The sequence below is a fragment of the Cuculus canorus genome, chromosome 7, assembly GCF_017976375.1.
Source record: "Cuculus canorus isolate bCucCan1 chromosome 7, bCucCan1.pri, whole genome shotgun sequence".
NCBI classification, from domain to species: Eukaryota; Metazoa; Chordata; class Aves; order Cuculiformes; family Cuculidae; genus Cuculus; species Cuculus canorus.
In genome coordinates this window covers 8,318,232-8,338,601 of record NC_071407.1, presented here as the reverse complement: position 1 = coordinate 8,338,601, position 20,370 = coordinate 8,318,232, and the positions used below count along the sequence as shown (strand labels likewise).

General features: G+C 35.4%; 1 long non-coding RNA gene across 1 annotated transcript in view; it reads left to right on the top strand.

Moving 5' to 3' along the window:
- LOC128852678 (uncharacterized) overlaps positions 1 to 20,370 on the top strand; it is a 76,496-nt gene that overhangs the window by 9,551 nt on the left and 46,575 nt on the right. Inside the window, exon 2 of the long non-coding RNA XR_008450647.1 lies at positions 13,066 to 13,135. This is a non-coding gene — a long non-coding RNA (uncharacterized LOC128852678). The remainder of the gene's footprint in view (positions 1 to 13,065; positions 13,136 to 20,370) is intronic.

Sequence of the window (20,370 nt, the reverse complement as noted above, 5' to 3'; positions counted from 1 at the left end):
TTATTTGGGATTGAAAAGGAATTATGCTTATTTGAAAACAGTATTAATGATAATTAAATTGCATTCAATTTTCTGAAATTAAAAAATAATCTGAGGTGGGGAAAATGAACTGATTATAGAAGCAACTTTAGAAGATGCAAATAATTATAGCTTTCAAAAGCATGAAGTAGAATGCGGAAGGCTACTTTCTTTTACCTGTTAGCAAAATGATACTTGCAAACTGAGATTTAATAATAGCAAACAGGAATTACTACCTTCTCATATTCTCAGATTTTAATAGCTGCCTCTCTAAATTTAGCCAAGATACACAAATATGTCTCAGAAATAACTACACTAGCATTTGCTGTTAATGTCTATACTTTTACTGAGAACAGTCGCTGTCAAATCTATGTTTTGTACTTCCTTTTTAATAATACCTTATCTCTGAGAGGGTATTATATTTTTCAAAATCTTATTGTTTCATTTAATGTTCTAATTTAGAAAACAATCAAAGTACTTCTAGGAAATAAAAGATGGTTCTGGTGGCAGATATGATAAATGAAACGGCAGTTGAAGTAACAAAGCTAGTTAGTCATTTGGAGTCATTAATGGTGTATGTGCCTTAGTCGTCCCTCACATGAAACAATAATACGTAGCAAGTGCTGTTAAGCATTTGAGGTATAGAGGACAGTAGCTCTTGTTGTGACAATCCAGCTTTGGACTTCCACCACAGACACTGAGGCTGATCTCATGGAAGTGTGTGATGATAGAACTGCTAATGTAGTTGTTTCAGTCTTAGACAATTATTACAATGATGACTAAAATTACTTGTATTGAAACCATGTATTAAATATAACTAGTAAAATTGTTTATTTACAATAGCGATAAAAAGAGGCCCGTATTGTACTCTATATGGACTGAGTCTCAGGACATTGAGGTTTACTAGAAGAAAATTAAATGCTCAAGTGAAGGTTTACTTGCTGTTAAGAATGAAATTTTTTGGTAGAAAAAGAGTTTTGGAAGTCAAAACTCTGTTCCTTGAGGAAGGAAGGCTAAAGCTGGCTTAAACTTTATTTTGGTCATCCTTGATTGAGCTAAAAGGTGTCCAGAAGAGCTTATGTGCCAGTTACACCAGCTGCAGTAACTGAAAGGCTCATGCGTCAAGGACTGCTTTGCAGACTTATGCTTACTCTTCAGCATGATACTTGCAGTGTGCAGCTTGGAGTGGAATCTGAGCTTGATGTGAATTAAGTGAAGCCAACTAAAAGTCTTGAGAATAGAAAACTTAAGATATAGATTTTTTTTAAAGTAGTTTGCATTAGGTCTTAATTATATAATTGGTTATTTATCAGTTACTCTTTTAATGCTTTTACTTAAAGATCTACTTAATTATCTTGTTAGAGTTGACTTGAGATTCGTGTGCAAAAATGCAGCTGCATCTAATTTTCAGCTGATTCATTGGAGTTAATATGTGGGGTTATTTTCTTGCATTTTTCTTGCAAAGGTATTGCCATGAGGCAACCTACTGCATTGTAGGAATGAACAGTTGTGCTACACTTACGAATTCACAAGTTTCATGTCAGTAAGTGGCAGCTCATTCTCAAACTGCAGTTTCATGTTGATGTTGAAAAGAGGGAGAAAGCGTGGAAGTGGAGTTTTCCTCATGCCTTCCCAAAGTCAGTACCTTATTCTGTGTTTCGAATCCAGTTGTGAGTGTAGATGACTAATTATGCAAATGCTTTACTTTCATATGAAATACCATATCAGCAACCAGATTGAAGTGGATGCAGTGTAGAAATGATGAATGAGGTATTTACAGGAAGTAGCAATCAGAATGGGTGTGAAAATCTGGGAACTTCTTTAATTAAGAACAATCGTTTGCTAATTGAAAATAAAGACATGATTCTAAAGTGTGAGTGATAACTTTAAAAAAAGTACTGATTACTCTTTACTGTGAATAACTCGGTCTCCTTGAACTGCTTACAAGAAGAGACTTCCATGTGTAGTATTTTGAGTGGCTGCATAAAATAAAATAATGTTTGCTCTTTGAATTAGCATATTGTTCCCCATAAGTAAAAAAAAAAAAAAAAAAATTTCCTACTGTGTAATTTACTTTCCTTCGAATTTTTTAGTGTTTCTACATCTTTCCTGTCTGCAAGAACAAAACCAGCTGTAATCAGATCTGCTTGTTACATGCCCTGTGCATTGAGCCCTGCCCTTTGCAGAAAATTCTCAGTTCAGAATGTTTGTAGCTACAAAATTTTTTTTGTTTGTGGTACAAAATCCTGCAGTTTTCCATCACAGTCAGGGATGTGCCATTTGTCCCATCACTAGGTCAAACATCTTTTATAAATCCACAGGTCTTTACATATCTCTGTTCTAAAACTTAAAAAACTAGAAGCATTCGTATTGTGTGAAGGTTATGAAACTATTGCTAATTAAGCTAATAAAAGGTTTGAGTGTCTTACCTCCCTCTGCTCTTTTAGTCCGTGGCTGTTCTTCATAATGCTTACTCTGTAAATATTCAAAATGTTTATTGATCACCACTGGCAAATTATTCTAATTAATGGTGAAATTCATTAAAAAAAGCACATGGGAAATGCCTCCATCTGGCTGTCGAAAATGAAATGAATACTTGGTGTTTTGTGAATTTATGTTTGCTATGTAAAACCCACATGAATAGAAAGTGTGTTTAGAAACATTTGAATCTCATTACCAAAATTCAGCATTTTTATACATTAAGGTTAAAACAATTTGTCTTGATGAAAATGAATCTTAAAAGTATTTATTTGGTTTGTAATAAAGTTTAATGTAGAATTACATTGTTCTCTAATAACCAAAGAACAAGTATATTAGCCTGTAGGTACAGGACTTTAAAAGTGAAGGGACAAGGAAATGAATTGGGTACAAAACCCCTTACAAATATTCTGCTCCTTGCAAGATCACAAAATGTAAAGAAATACAGAAAGAGAACAGGGAGGTTGATAAGCATAAATAAGGGGCAAAAATCTAGGAAAGGAAATGTTCTTAGAATGGAGATAGGATGGCTTTTTACAGAGAAGAACAAAAACTAGAGCCAATACAGTGGCAGAAATTAAAGTTTTCAAACTCTTAAAAATACTTCTTTTGAAAATGTTGTATTTATTTTTTAAAGTATATTGCACTTCAGTCTTTAAAACTCCCTTTTTAGAGGAGATGCTTTATTTCACAGTCTAGATGTACCTAGAAATACAAACTTTGAAGGCAGTACTGTATCTATACTTTGCAAAACATGTGGTAGGCACACAACTTGAATTCTCAAATAGCTGAGTGCAACAGAACGCATTTTATAATGCAAGAGAGTAATCACTATTATCTCCTGCTTTTATTTGTTTTGGTTTAACTCAAGGGTTCAGTCATAACCTATATTGACGAGAAAGAGGTCTTTTAATCTCTGTGTAACTAAAGGAGGATCTGTACAAGGCTCGGTGTCTAACATTCAATATGTAAATACAACTTTCAGAATTGTGAGAAACTGAGCAAATTCTGACAGGCAAAATAGAAATACAGTATAATCTAATTTAGTAGTGTTACATACATAGGTCAAATTGACAGAAGGGAGAAATTTCCTTTAAACTGATAAACAATGTTCATGATCTGACAAGGTTTCTAGTCAAATCCAGCATGCTAAAGAACTATTACATAAAGAATACTAACAAGTTATTAAGACAGGTAACAGTAAAAGGTTTGTAAGTTTTCTTTGGCAAATTATTTTCTTTTCCTACAGTTCTCTGATGTTTTTCTTTAATGTAAGGAACTTCTGCTACAGGAAAGACAGAGGCAAAGAAATATAGTTGAAACGGAAAATGCTTCTTAAGAACAGCATCTAAGAGGTAATTGAATGGAATTAAAGAGTTCTTGAGGAGTGAGCCATGTGTTACATTAACTTGAGTATATCTTTTTTTTGTTAGGATAGGTTTTATATTTCAAAGCTGCATTAACATTAGTCATCAAGTTAGAGATTCAGACATAGCCTGGCTGAGGCTAACACAGTGCTTTTAATTTTGCCCTTTGATTAGCTCAGTATCCAGGAGGGTTCCTCATTCTAAATTAATGTTTCCACAGAATCAGTGCTAAGAATTGTTGGGACAGCTATGTTAATCGATACTAGCATTAGTTTCTTCTGTTCTTGATGTGTTTACAAGTTTTTGTCCTATTTAGTATTTGTTGTTTGAGTTCTTAGTTCCAATGTTAGTCTTTCTTTTTTCCGCCAGTGTGGACTGATTCCTTTGTTTCAACTTCCCATGCTCTTCTACTCTTTCTTCATTCTGTTAGTCATAATCATAACTCACTTACTCTGAATCCATAAATGGCTCCAAGGGACAGGCATTTCTAATAAAGGACATTTCAGAAGTTCAGATTAATGATTCATGAGTGTGCAGGTGAATGCCAAATTGCCAGGTTGCTGCTCCAGCATTTCACTGCTCTGGTGGAATATAGATTTCAAACACATGGGCCCAATACTTCCAGCAAGATGATTTCAGATGACAATTTCATTACTTTATCCTTTCTTATTTTTGCAAAGTGGCAAAAGTAATATTATTTTTTGAAATTATTTCTGATTTTTTTTTTTACCTGAGTAATTATTACTTAATCATTATCAGTTATTTTAGAAGTAATTTTTTTTTTTAAAGAGTGCTCTACTTGGACAGTATTACTAAAAAATTCTATAAACCTATAATGAAATACAAACACTGCTGGATACGAGACATTTTTGGGGGAAAAAAAAAACCCAGAACTCTCATGGATTTTGAACAAATGTCTGCTAGCTGAGATTTATAGCGTGGGTGTGTACAGACTCTACTCTATGCAATTCATTCTGAAAACCATTACAGCTGCAGTAACCTACTCTGTCATGGCATTTGGTGACAGTGAGAAAGAACTGAACACATAAGTGTATTCTTATGACTTAATGGAGAGGTTTTAATTGAATGTTGCCACAGAATGACTGTTCCCATTGTCTCTCCTAGAACATGACCTCTTTCTTTACATTAGGAGAAAAACCACAGACAAATTAACAAAAGATAACAGGGGTAAACCCCAGCACGTTACATACAGCATGTGCTTAAGCAGTATTAAAGAATCATATTTTCAACGTCCTATGATGTTCACTAGATGAAAGCATTTAATTTAAAAATCACCATTTTCTTTTTTTATTTACCTACATCTCTCTATCAAAATAAAACCTCTCTGCCTTTAATGACCGAAGGGCAGATTCCCATTAGCAGAAACTGAGCTGGTGGAGTGAATGCACAAAAGAAGAGGATGTCATATCACAATGTTTAAGGGTAATTATTTGCCTGAAGTTGTAGCTGAGTGTGTTAGAAATCCTAGTAAGGCACCTGGTTATGTATTTAGGCATCTAAATACCTTCAGCTGAAAGCAATAGCAGACAGTTATTAAATGTGTATCATCCGGAGACAAAGTGAATGGTAAACAAGACATTGTAACAATACAGTGAATTGGATGTAAATGCAGTTTTCAAAACTGTATTTTCCCTTCATAACATTCTTCACTGAGTAGTAGGACAATGAAATTAGAATTTTATTCCCTATGAAGACACACAAATTTTGAGTAAAACTGGTAAAAATAAAAAGAACAATTTTTTTTATTACAGAATTTAGACCAAAGTACACCAAGAGAAATTAGCACCATCCAAACTCTGTTGTGATTTGTTCACTACTCAAAACCTTTGCAAGTACTGCTCTTATTATAGATAATGACTGCTCTATAACACACTCTGAATTTACATAGAGAAAACCAAGTTACAAATATTGTTGAGGTAATCCACTTAATACAACCGAGTTTTTGCTCCCTGTAGAGAAAATTATAGATTAGAGGTTCGGAAAAGTTTTGCCACGTAGATTGGTAGATCTATTGAGTTATAAGGCTGTCAAAATTGCATGTGATTTAATTCTTGTCTATTTTCAACAAAGATGTTCTTCTCAAATTATAGTATGGGTCAGCAGTGACCTGATAACACTGAAGATAATTTCCGTGATATCCCAATATATGTACATACCTTGAACATTTTTGTACCTATTTAATTCAATTGGAATTTTTATGTTAAAGTTTTGTACAGGAGCCATTCTTGTAAAATTAATTCCTTCACACCTTCATTCCAGAGGAAGAATTTGGCAATTAGATGGTCAGATAAATTTCTAATGTTGAATGGAAAGTTGTATAGTTTGTGATTTGAGAAATTTCAGGCAGTATTATCATGCATATTTATAAGGCTGTGAGTAATTTTCAGTGGGACATTTCCTTACCTGGGAGTCATTACCCGTATTTATAGTAGTTAAGCTGATATTGTAAGTCCTGAATTTTAAGATTGCATTTAAATGCTTCTGTGAATAAGAACAGGCTTTCTGGTTTTTTTTTCCTTCAAACTGAAATTACTTAAACAATTAAGCGTATTTCTGACTTTGCATAGCTGATTAATAAATGAAGCTACTCAAATTGGTGCACTTTAAAAGTGAGAATAGGCTCACCTGAAACTGAAGGATTACCATTCATGGCCTGGAAGGGAAAAAAGAACATTAGCTGGTGTGCTACATGTCAAGAGACTCTTTATTTCATGTGTAAACTTATATCTTTCATGCTTTGTATTTAACTTTTCTTTACATTTTTCTGAGTGTGGACTTCTAAGATGAAAAGGAACCACAGCAGAAATTTTAATCGCATTGTTTGTTAGAAACAACTTATTCACTATTTGCTGATTCCTGTTAACTATTAAGGACCGTCAGCTGCCCTCAGTGTACCATACCTGTAATTCCCAGAAATTTTTGTGGTTGCACTGTATTTTGTTATTTTGCTGGATTAGGATGAATTTGTATTATATTGCTTTATTAATACCTTTTTTTTATGTAAGCTATTTTCACCAGTCCTTCCTTGTTATGTTGCTAGTTGAAAACTCTTCTGTTGAGGGTTGACCTCCGGCTAAGAAACCACTGCATGACTGTCCAGACATGATTGCAATGACCAAATATGCTTCGTGCACGCAAGCTTTCCTCACAGCTATCTCGGTCACTTGACCTACTTATCTGACTTACCCATTGCTGGTGCTGAGCTTGGGCCTCCTGCGCTGCCCTTGAGCATATACAATCACACACGTGCCCTTGACAGTGTTTCAGCTTATTTCCCCTTTGCATAAAATGTTAACTAAATTGAGAAATGGAAATATCTATTTTTGCTTGATTGATAACATATCAGTTGCTGTGCACATTTCATTGGAAGTTGTTGGCAAATTAAAAATTGTCTTTTAAGTTTTTCCCCTCATGTGTGTAGTACCATGTTATATTTTGTTTTACTAGATCCTTTTGTTAAAACGCTGGGAAGCAAAACTCTTATGCTCTCCATAGATATCTTCTTTTAGGAATGTACATAAGCAGATGTCATCATTCAAGCTTCCCATCAGTCAACCCTTTAAAAACTGTTGTTTATCTGCCTTTCTTAATTCGGCATTGATGTGCATCTAACCCATCTGTTTTAGAAGCAGTCATTGGGTAATACTGTTATGAATTAGAAAATTCTTAGAAACCTTTAGCTGATTTATAATTTTTTACTTAGTTTGACAAGATGTCTGTTAAAAGACAATAGACATTTGCTTACAGAATGAGGTTTCAAAGTATTTGAAAGTAGAAAAATGCCTATACAACCATGGTAACCAGATCTTAAACTCGCTTGTTTAAGCAAAATAAGTTTGTTCAGACTATACCCGTTAAACTATGCACACAACAGTTTATATCATTGTTATTATTTTGGAAGAAATGTAGGGTTTCACTGATATATACAGTGTTGTTTAATCCCAGCTAATCCATGCTGTTTCCACCAAGGTGTAGACTCTTTTTCAGATCATACTCTACGAGGTTGTCTTGACCACTTCAAGTTACCAGTTTTGAAAACTTTTGATTAAACCATTCTAGGGTGCATCTTTCCTACTTATTTATTTTTGCACAATTGTTATTTTAATTGATCTTATTTTTTTAATATGGGATTATTATAATACTTTAGTTTACGAATTAGGCCATGAATTAGACAGAACATGCTGGTGTTGTAGCATGTTTAAGAAGCCAGAATAGGGAGTTTCAGTCTTATAAAATTAGACAAAGTAGTTAATGATGTTGGTGCAGTATCTTGTGTTTGTGTTTGACTTTTTGACTTGACTTGCCCATTTAAGGGATGTCTTGCTGAGAATTCCATCAGTAGATCTTATCTTCTTCCATATGTCACACTGTGCTGTGGCCAATGTTCAAAAAAACTAGAGATTCTAGTGCAGAATCTTAAATTTGAAGTGAATTAGAGGTTAGGTATTCGGCTAAGTAACAGAAATTGTGGCTTTAGAAAGTGGATAAACTGGTCCATATACACACACCTAAACCAATCTCTCTCAGCTGAAATACATCTAATTTCCCTGTTTTAAACATTGCTTTAAAGGAAAATGTATTTCATGTTACTGGAAGACCATTTTATCTTTTTGAGGATTCAGAAACATACTCGTCTGAAGGTTGATGCTTCATGTAATAGTTAAGTGTTTTACTATGGAATATACTTCCAGATTTTTTTTCTTATTGCCTTTTGTTCTTCTGTTCTGATAATCTATATATCCATGTAAACTAAGGAGGAAGACAAGAAAGTCCAGCACTCAGTTATGCTTTTGTAAGCTATTTTTGGACTAACTTGATTCAGTTTCTTACTCTGAAACAGCTCACTGTCATCAGTTTCAAAGTCATTTAATGGCTCTGCTAGATCTAAATCAAAGGCGATGTTCATATTTTTACTTGTTAGACATATAAGTCTTGAGTCAGCATTGGTTATGGATGAATGCACGTATTATATATAGTGACTTGGATCTACCTAGGAAACAGTTAACCCCTTTTGCTTATGACAAAGAACTTTATTTTCCTCTGCCTTCTAGAGGCCGGTGAGGTGTCAGCATTTAACTGCTACAGTCTTGATTTTGTAATTTAGTGTGGCATTTAGTAATCAGTAAAATCATTCAGTAAAGCATTTAAACATGCAACTCTGTAAAAACATACAACATTATGTAATACTGCTTGTATTGTTCAATGGGAACAGACTAGAGTCAGTAACTTGGGCAAAAAGAGTAAGATTCCAAAGGGAGAAAGCAGTTATATGAAAGGTGAGAAAGTAAATATGGAAAGAAGAAAATGCAGACTAGAGCTAAGAGTAGCTGACAAATAACTTGAGGAAGTTACACTTCAAGAGAGGAGGACAACAAAATAATGAAATAAGAAGAAATGGTGCAGGATTATGAGAGAGGGAAAGGAAAAGAGGTAGTAAAGGAAAACCATGATTCTCAACAAAAATGAAAGGACTAAATTAGGGCCAAATGCCTCACTAAAATGTCTTGTTCTGTATTACCCTCCTCCCTCTATAGTATTTGGCTTTTGTCACCTGGTTTGGAGAACAATGCTTTCTGAGGAATTGTGAGTTCAAGTTGTAGCTTCAATACAGTTTATTAGCTGATCCCAAATCTGTCTCTTTCCTGTCTAATTTTGCTAGGTCCATGCATTAAGTATATTCTTAAACTTAATCTTGCTATGTATGTTCTTTTCTGTCTATTCTCTTCTTCTCTTACAGATAAACCTGTTGAAGGTTTACCCTTCAGTCTGGTTTCTAACACTATGTGGAGCTTATAAAAGATCGGTGCTGAGGTGATCTTACTGAAAAAGAGAGCAAATTGTTTAGATTTACACCTCATGAAAACAGGATATGAAATGGGACTGAGACCTGTTGGAGGCTGGACAAGGAATCTTTATAGCTTTGGTGTCTCAAAGGGAAGTAATGAGCCTGGCAGAAAATATTTATCTTTTATTATTGCTTTATAAGTACAACTGCACCACTCTGTTCCAGGGATGGATTATATACATATATTTTATATATAGTCTAATCCTGAACTAAAGCACACAAGATTAAGTTAAATTAGAGTACATGAAGTGTTGCACAGATCAGGAGGACAGTTGATGAAGTGCTGGAAAGATTGCCCCCAGGCTTTTATTTCATTATCCATTAAGAAATAAGGGAATGGTCTAGAAAGGATGAAAAAAGTTGACAAATCCTAAATCTATTTTATTAGAAAGACAAGTTATGGGTAAGAGAAAGGAATATTTGTGCTTCTATGTAGGAGCAAATGTATTTCAAGTTCTTTTAAAATAGTCACAATGAGGACAGAATGGGAGAGAAGTTCTTCTTAGTGTTCTTGAGGTTCTTGAGATAATTATTAAGGGGATTGGTTCAATGAATTGCCTTGAGCAGCTGTTAAAGCTCTTTTAACTTTAGTTCAGCTTAAAAGTACTATAAATCTGGATTAATCTTGCAGATTTCACCAGAAGTCCCTGGAGAGAAAAACAGAGGAGAGTTGCAGTAAGAACAAACAATCAAGTCACTTAGGACTTCATTCTTTTACACGTGTGCTGCCTTTTTTATTTTCTTCATAATGTGAAAGCACTTCTTTATCTTAGATTGATATTATGAGGAGTATTTAGTAGTACTGATAGGATTTAAACCATTCCATAGATACTGTTACCAGGCAACAGTAGAGGACTTGGACCTTTTGCAATTACTTTAACAGTATATTATATCACAGTTCAGGTTGTGTTTTACTTCAGTAAATTTTTTCTTGATTCATGCTTTTTTTTTTTTTAATATACAGTACTTTTCATCTTCATCACTTATCTCTTGAGAATATACTTCTCATCTTTTCACTTGTGAGCTCTCCAATAAAATTTTTAGATTAGATGATGCAACATAAATCACTAGAAAATAAAACAGATTAGACAATTCATTAATAACTTGGAAGATAAAGAAAAAGGGAAAAACATTTTTTTCTATGACACAACATTTTGTTTTCAGTAATATTTTAGAGTACATTCTTACTGACATTTTGGAGAAATATTGCTGAATCAAAGTCGAATAAGGTGTTTTAGGTTTTCGTGTGACTTGCAGTGCCATGATCACTTAAGTAAATACACAGTAGGGTTGCTGCCAAACAGGACTAGCATTTTTGCTGTCCCTCTCATGCTGACGCTTTTGTGGTTGTGCAAACAGTTCAGAGGACTGATTTGGCTTTAAATCATCATGCACCACAGATCCAACCAACCAAACCTCTCGAGTACTATCAGAAAGGGAAGCTGAGGATAGGACTGCCTCGTATGGCAGCAGCACAAATTTATGTTGCTTTAATAATACCATGAATCAACCATCTGAGTTATTTATTTAAGCCTTCAAATAGTGTTTGCACAGTAGAAATTATAAGGTATCGATATGACCATCTTTATAACTAATAACTTAAGTGTAGAGAAAGCAAAAGTCAAATACATTTTTTACTGTCTACTACTTTTTCTTAGTAAGAATAAGACAAATGGCATCATAAGGTCTGAAGCTGTAGAAGCAGTCTTTTCTCTTAAACAAATACACCCTCAGACGTGACCCCTTCTGTCTTAAGATAGTTCAAGTGACATACAGATTTATAAGCTTCACACGTCTGGCAGATGTGCAACAATATATGTGGAATATCTTATGTTATTCATTTTATGCCATTTTACTTGCCTCCCTCCCATCATATTATTTGGAAGTCTTTGACTTAATTTGACTTTTCTCTCTCATAAGGGTCTTGAAAAACTCTTGGAGAATTTACGTAAACTTGGCTGGATACTCTCTTTGAAGAGTAATTGTGAGTAATCTGCTGCTGTATCAGAATTAGTGAGGTTTTTCTGATGGACTGTATAAAGTTTTGTACAGCTCTGTGTCTTCATCAGTGGTTCAAATAGTGGAGTAGAAAGTATGCTTATACTTGATAGTAGCATGCAGCTGGGAAGAATGGGACAAGTTGGAAGACAGGTTTTTTAACTGAGAAAAAGTCAGGACAAATGGAAGAAACAGTCTAAAAATGGAATTCATGGTTCAGTCAGAAGTGTACACTGCAGATGGAATTTATAAAACACATGAAGGTACAGGTAGGATTAAAAAGGAAGTAAAATGGTTGTGGAATTTTGTTTTTTTTATTAAAGAATCTGATAGTTGAGGCTCCCAAGCTGAAAAGGTGTCAAAAATATTGTGCTATTGCAGAAAACGAAAAGGTAAAGCAGTGCTGCATTGTAACCAGAGTGGTGGCATTTGTAGAGACATAAGATATATGTAATGAAATAAACCTTTTTACTCAGCTTAGGTGCAATCACATTCCCAGTTAAAGGGAAAAAGTCAGGATTGACAGTGTAAGAATAGTTCTTTCCCCCTGCATTTTCCATAATTCTTCAAAGATAGTTAATGGAGTTTCTTTAGCCTAAAGAAGACAGACATGAGAAGGTAAATGAAGGCACAGGAGAGGAACTTAAGTAACTTCAAGTGTGTAAAAAACTATTTCTAGCAGAAAAGGCTCTGCCTGTTCCCATGTATTTGTAGTGCTTACATTAAGAAGTATGAACTTGAACCTGAGAAGTAAAAATTTCTGATAAGCACAGATTAAAAGAGGGTATGGAAGTCCTTAAATGGATTCAATGGGGGAGAGAGTAAAGTATCCATAATAGGAGAGTTTTAAACAGTGAAGACAATGTATGTCAAGAATTATCAGGAACTGCTAAACCTGCCTTGAGTTCAAGAGATGGCCTAGCTAATAGGGTTCCTTAGTGCTGTACGACCTATATAATTTTAATGTCAGAATAGTTACTATTTTTCCAAATATACACTTTGTATTTTGTCTAAAATAATCATCCTGTCTTGATGGGTATCTTTTAGAACCACTAGATACTGGATCATGTAAATATTTCACACCAACAGGTGGATAAATTAGGGTAATTGTCTCTCTAATGAAGCTCGGACATTGTCCCTGTTAATCATACACTCATTTCAGTGTCCTGGGATATTTTTCAGGACAGTGCTTTGTCCTGTACTTTCACCTGAGTGGGATTTTCTCTGTATTCTTTTGAACTGTGAACCTAGGAACAGACAGATGGTCATCCTGTGCTACAAGAGTGATTGCTTTTGTTACTGTAGTAATAAAACCAATAAATCATTATTCTGTTACAGACAATGCCGTGGGCTTATTTTTGTTGTGCATCCCACACCTACTTCTGTAACGGATCCTAGCTATGTTTAGGTAAGCATCTTAAAAGTTTAAATGCCCGTCTGTTTGTGTACATAACCTCTTCTGTTTAAAAACTTCTGTTTGAGTAATGAGCTTGGATATCACCTATAAAATATACTTTTTGCATGGATTTCTATGCAACATGATCCAAAACCATACTTTTCAACAGCATGTAATGTGAAGGAATCAAAAAGCCACAGCAATGATGTGTTACAGGGCAAAAATATCAAGGATGCTGTCAATACATTACATCTTTTTCTTCTGAAAGAGTGTCAGGGCAACAAATCAAATAAACTTTTATTTAAATACTATTTGTGACAAAAGATGCTGACAAATCTCGCCTAAGTCAGATGAATTTGTTATGGAATACTTGGACATCAAATTGAGAGATGACAATTTGGCATATGAGATGCAACTGCATGCTCTTAATAAATGCTGAGCTGCATAATCCCATCTCATTAGCTGTGAGAGCAGACTTTATAGGGATGTCAGTTCAGGAAACTCCACTGCAGTACGGTAGATTAGTCCATTAGCGTGCAGACAGGCTGCTTCTCACAGCAGAAGCCCTCACGAACCTCTGTGCATTATTCACCTGGAAATAAGTTGATTTTTTCTCAGAATTAAAAAGCTTGTGACTATAGAAGGAATATAGTTATTTGTTCCCACAAATAGTGTAGCAAATAGAAAATTTCCAGCAAAAGAGATAAATCACCATCCAAGGATTACTTTGTGCAAAGTCTCAAGGGAATGCTCTATGGGAAGCTCTTCTATGTTCTATTAAAAGCGAAGAAAACCAAACCTGTATTAAGTAGTCTTTTTTTCCACATACAAAATGTCTGAAAAAGAAAGACGGTCCCTAAGTTAACCTGTGCAGAAAACTTCTGGCTGCTTATTTGTTTTCATAACATGTCTTTATAGATAAGAGTTAGTGAATTTGAAGATAGTCTTTATGTAATGAGAAGCCACCAGATCACAACCCTTCATATAAGGACATACGAGAATATGTCAGTCTTTAAGATGTTTGCACAAATGCTTAGTTTTAAAATCTTAAGTTGATATCGGTAGAGTTAGATTTCTGTTTGCTTTCTTTCTGCTGTGAGAACTGCTTTACAAAATCAGAAGCGTAGATATTATGCCACTGACGAAGGGCAAATGTGCACTTAATAAGAAGCATAGAAAGCAAGGTGTTCACAAAGCAAGTTCTGACAAACCAGAAGAACAAAGCTACTAGTTTCAAATCCTGTTCTGAAATAACTTTCAAAAGGGTAACGTAGGAAATTTGTTTCCCAAGATGTATTCTGGAGGCGAGCAGTTCACTGGAAAACATTTGCTATATTGGTTTAGCCTTTTATTTTGTTTGCAAACTGTTTTGCAACAGACTTCAAATTTTACAGTTTTGTTCTCCTGAGTTACCCAGCAAGTGCTTAATGGGGACAAACTTCATCTTGTGGCTTGTTTGCTAATAGTGTTTTCCATGTGTTTATATGTTCAGCTTTTCTGTTGAGAGATTTCATCGCTTTCATCAGATGCTTGAAGCCTGTTTATTTTTTTTGGTTTTTTTTGGTTTTCTTTTTTTTTCCCCAGAAATGATTATTTGTAGCATAGAGCTGGAGAAAAATATGGAAGCACCAAACTCTTTACATTCTCTGGGATGGAGTCTATGAGACCTTGCACGCTAAGGGTTCTATTGTTTCTTATATATTTTGAAAACTATTTCTATTTGTAACTCTTCATTCTAAAACCTGTGGTTATTAAACAACAGGTGTTGTCACCATCTTTCATCTGTATGTGGGGCTTATGAATGTCAGATGTAAGCATTTATTTCCAAGAAATGATAGCCTACTGCTGTGTCCACACACCAGGCACTCTGTTTAATGTTTTGGGTTTGGAGCAGACTTGGAGTCTTCAGATAATACCTGTATATTTTCTTAATTTTTTACCTCCTAAGTTCAGTTCTCTTCTGTTGCTTTGCTGCATGCTCAGATTTGTAGTTTTTCTACTTTCCTATTGACTTATGTTCCCTGAGAGCGTCTAGGCATTTGCCACCTTTTTTTCCCTATATTCAAAGCTAGCCATGAGGGTGGCCTGCCAGGGTTCAAGGGTTTTTCTTTCCAAGCTCTCTGTATTATGCTATTTGTTAATATATTAAATCACCTGCTTGCAAACTAGAATATATTATCTCCAGTTACTACCTGGGTCTTGGGAAAGTAATTGTAAAGGAGTGGATGATTAGACTGACTCAGCATTTCAAGTAGGCAACGTGTTGGTGAATATGATTTCTTGTTGTAGCTCTGCTTTTGTTTTCAATATAACTAAGGTATCTTCTAGGAGGCAAAGAAAAGACTAAATTATGCTTATCATGGAAGTGAAATGTGAGTTTGAGACTGTTTAGGGTTTGGGAAGCACTCCAATTTCTGCATGGATGAAAAAGAACCAGTTTTACAGGATATGCCAAAGCAGTGTGAACATTTAAAGTGTGGAAAAGGATGTTAAGGGAGGTCTGTCTCAAAGAATTTCACCAAAATTTTAAACATGCACCTTTTAAAGGTAAGAGTGTACTTCTGAATCAGTATCGCCTGATCCTCTCTTGTAGTACAAAGAATAGTCAAGCATACAGATCCGTTTTCAATTAACATTATCACAAGTACAACTATAGGAATTATTATTTTTTTCTAGAATAGGAAAGTATGACTACTTGAAGCTGTCAAGTTTCATGTACTCAAGCTTTTTCTGTTTCAAAAACCTGATAAGATTCTTTGAAACTTTAAGCTCTTTAAGTTCCCTACATGAGAGCTGTTGACTGTAAGCAGTGTGACTGTGCTGAGCAATACTTGAGCCCTATCTAAAGACACGCTTACCTGTATCACTCATAGCCACTTAAAAGAACTTCATGTCAGCCCAGAATTTTTCTGCACAGAAGGAGCTGAAATTTATTTTAGATCTCTGAGAGGTCCGAGAGAATTGACTTATTTTTAAAAGGTCATAAAAGAGCGTGAATTGGACTGTTATCAGTGCATGTTTATTCTTCCTCAGGTGATGCAGATAATATTACTTCATGTTGCTGTGATACATACATGAAAATAAAAGTTGGGTGTCACCCTGGTTTTAATCTAAACCTAGGAAAGAGCCTCTTGTTTAGTTAAAGAACTAGCATCTGCTCTAAGTGCCACCCAAATGTCTGCCCAAACTTCATCTATGTTAATCAACAGAACACAGCAGAACTTCTGTGAGGCCCTTAATTGCTTAAAGAGCCAAAGACTGACTACATATGCTTTATTAGCATCCACTCATGAAAAGTCTGACAGAAATAGCAATCTTTGGAGAGAAGTCATTGATTACATTGAGTCCTTTTCTTCTGCTTCTTAATGACTGCCACACTTGCTAAGATTCCAGGAGGTTGATAAAACGTTAATTTTGGTTAGAAACGCTGTTGAAGATCAGTTTATCAACTCACAGGATATTTCAAAATTGTTTGGGGCTTTTGTTCCAGTATTTAGAACATGGTATTTTTAATACATTCAGTGTTTTTCTGGGATGATAAACTCGAATTTCAGCTCTTCTTCTTTGCCTTGGCCGTATGTAATTCACAGTTCTTTTTTATAAGTGGGCTTTTTTCTTTGTGTCTTCTGTTCTAAATGAAATCTTGGAAGTATGCTCCTTAGTCATGGATTTGTTTAAGCAAGACATTAAAACTCTTACTAGAAACTGTTCATTTGCAGGACCTACATTCTTTGCAGTCAGTAGATTTAACACTGGCAGCCGTCTTTGGCAAGATAAATGCAGGGAAAAGCAGCAGTGCAGCAAATTAATGTAAAAATGAAAGGAGAAGGTAATTTTTTTTTTGCCTAAATTACGAAAATGAAGATACAAACAGCATATAAACTTTACATAACTCATTTTGTTACTACATTCAGTTTAGTTCATGCTTCCTTAAATTTTTAACGTGTTTCAGAAGTTTCATCTGACAGCTACTGCTTTCATATAGAGACTATCTAGTGAGATCTCAGCTCTGGGAATTTGGTGAAAGAATAGTTTTGAGATTTAGCAGCCTGGCTATGAAAGCACTTGGGATCATTGAAAGATGCTGCTAAAGGTTAAATTTTAAAGCTGTCATGTGTCTGAGTTTAAATGATAAGGAAGGAAACACTCCATATGGATATAAGTTGCTGTTCAGTGCTTTTTTCCATGTTCTGGAAGATGGTATAGCAATAATTTACATGCAACCTATCTATCAGAATATTTTGAAACAATTCACTTTATAGGAAGACTTCTTAATCTTTCCAAATTTTGTATGTATTTCAGGTTTTGTGTGTGTAAATATACATACATGCAAACAAAACATAAGTGTAATCACATGTGGACATTCATGTTGAACTTAATACTTGTGCAGCAAATTCTGTGGTTGGAGAAACCTAGAAAAATGGTTGTTTTATGTTTACACAACTAGATAGGTCCAAAGTCGATAGTAAGCATTCAAAAATACAAATTTTACCTTCTGTTTATTACTACTTTTTCTTCTTCCTTATATATTTATTTCTTTAAAAAAAATCTCGACACCATGCTAGTGTAAATGTGTCAGGACTACAGTGGACATTACTTTGGTACCAGATTGCCAAAAGTCGTGTTTGTATTGTAGTTTAGCGACTGGTGTAAGTAAAGGAATTTGTATTGGTCCAGCAAGATACCTGAAATAAGTTGTCAACATGTTTTATGTAGCTTGGCTCCTCCTAAGTGCATTAGGTTCCATTGTCCTTCAGGTCCCAAACAGTGGGTCAAACCCACTGCCCAGGTGGCCAAGAAGGCCAATGTCATCTTGGCTTTTATCAGAAACGGTGTGACCAGAACTCCAGGGAGGTTATTCTCCCTCTGTACTCAGCACTGCTGAGACCGCACCTTGAGTACTGTGTTCAGTTCTGGGCCCCTCACCACAAGAAGGATGTTGAGGCTCTGGAGCGTGTCCAGAGAAGAGCAACAAAGCTGGTGAGGGGGCTGGAGAACAAGTCTGATGAGGAGCGGCTGAGAGAGCTGGGGTTGTTTAGCCTGCAGAAGAGGAGGCTGAGGGGAGACCTTATTGCTCTCTACAACTACCTGGAAGGAGGTTGTGGAGAGGAGGGAGCTGGGCTCTTCTCCCAAGTGACTGAGGACAGGACAAGGGGGAATGGCCTGAAGCTCCGTCAGGGGAGGTTCAGGTTGGATATCAGAAAAAAAATCTTCACAGAAAGAGTCATCGGGCACTGGAACAGCTGCCCAGGGAGGTGGTCGAGTCGCCTTCCCTGGAGGTGTTTAAGGAACGGGTTGATGAAGTGCTTAGGGTCATGGTTTAAGGGAGTGTTAGGAATGGTTGGACTCAATGATCCAGTGGGTCCTTTCCAACCTGGTGATTCTATGATTCTATGAAACGAATCAATTTTCTTCAGCTTGTAAGTGCTCTAGTACAACACCTATGGGGTCTCATAAGTTAGTGAGGAATTTCACTATTGACTCTGTGGAAATATTGAAGTATCATCCTCCTCATTGCCTGTATATGTTTGCCATGATTAATGGAGAATTTTAAAATACATAGAACCAATAAGCACAAATTTGCTTCTTGAAAACAGACCTGACAGTAATCTGTTTCCTGTTCAGGGACATTGGGGGTATTTGCATCTTGAAAGGATTAAGCCCATTCCTTCGGTAAAACAAAATTGCAAGTCACAAGGTTAGCCTGTTAATCATAATCATAGTGCTTTTAAGAATGAAGGGAGAAAAAAGTATTGTGCTCTCTATTCTACTATACTGGACATTAACTTCCTATCGCTTAAGCTATCATGACAGGTAACTGCTTACAACCAGCACAGCTTCACAACTAACATTATTTTCAGGGAAAGTATATCAAGGAAGTAAAGCAACAGATTTTACAGCCAGTAAAAAACAGAAAACGAGGGTTGTCTAGCATTCATTCATACTTTGTCAAGAGCTACCAAATAAAAAAATACTGCGGTAAAATGAAAGGATGAGGAGCTAGCCTTAAAATTGCATAAAATAAAAGCAAAACAAGCAGATAGAGCATCTAAACCAGGGAAGATCCACAATGAAAAAAATGTGGTAGAGCCTAAGGTAGTAAGAAAACCTAAAAACACAGAGGTAAGCTTACACTAACTAGTAATAGCAGTTTGCTTATTTTATGGGTCACGTAATTATACTACAGCTACATGAACACATAAACACAAAAAGGGAGAAAATGTACAGTGAGAACTAATTTTCAGCATTTTTTTCAAATACAGTCCACTTCAGAATTCAACTTCTATCAGTGTTGAGGGATGGCTATGCCAAAAAAAGCCAGTTTCAGCAGTTTTGCTTTGGATCAGCAAACAGAAAAGAAGCAAGGTCTGTGCGATACAACACAGAGTAATGGATTTTATCACTACTGGAATCTTTGCTGTGAAACACCTTGATGGTATTGAGGAAAAATAGGCTAAGTATGTGAAACCATGCTGCAATGTAGCTTTTCAGCTGACATCATTTGACTTAGAGAAGAGGTTCATGTCAGTGATTTATTTCGTACCTACTCTTCACAATCTGATCTAATAAAGTCAGAAGCAAGCTAAGAAACTGACTTAGCCCAGAGGCTTCATTTAAGACTGAATGACAAAATGCCAACTATCAGACAAAATAATGGCGTTTGTCTTGTGAGAGGTTTTGTAAGAATTAAAAGATCCTTTTCAGGAAGGATTTGCAGGAAGAACTCTTTATTTGAATCTATATGAAATATAGGGAGGAAAATATTAGGCGATATCTGGGGAGAGAAGCCCATGCACACACAAAAAATATCTCCCACCAAAAATCCCAAACACCAGACACAACAAAGACTGCTTTGTGAATATGGAATGAAGAAGGTCACTGCAATTACCAAGGTATACCATTCTTGACAAAAATCCCCACGCTCATCAAAAAAATACTTCCAGCGTAATCACTCTGAGAGAAAATATTTACTGTAATACCTGTTACTTGTGCTCGTCTTCCTAATATATGTCTTGGCTTTCTTGTGATTAGGTCACAGGTAATGTTCAAATTTCAGGTCAAGGAGAGGTTTCTGGGTGGGCAGTGGGTTTTTTTTTTCCAAAAACTTTTAAAACAAGCTGTGAAATGAAAATTAATTGTATCTGTTATTTAGCCGCCTAAAATTTAGGAAGTTTCCTTCATTTTGTCTGAACACATAAATATCAAGCGAAAATTTTAAGAGGAACAATCCAAATATTCAATTTGTG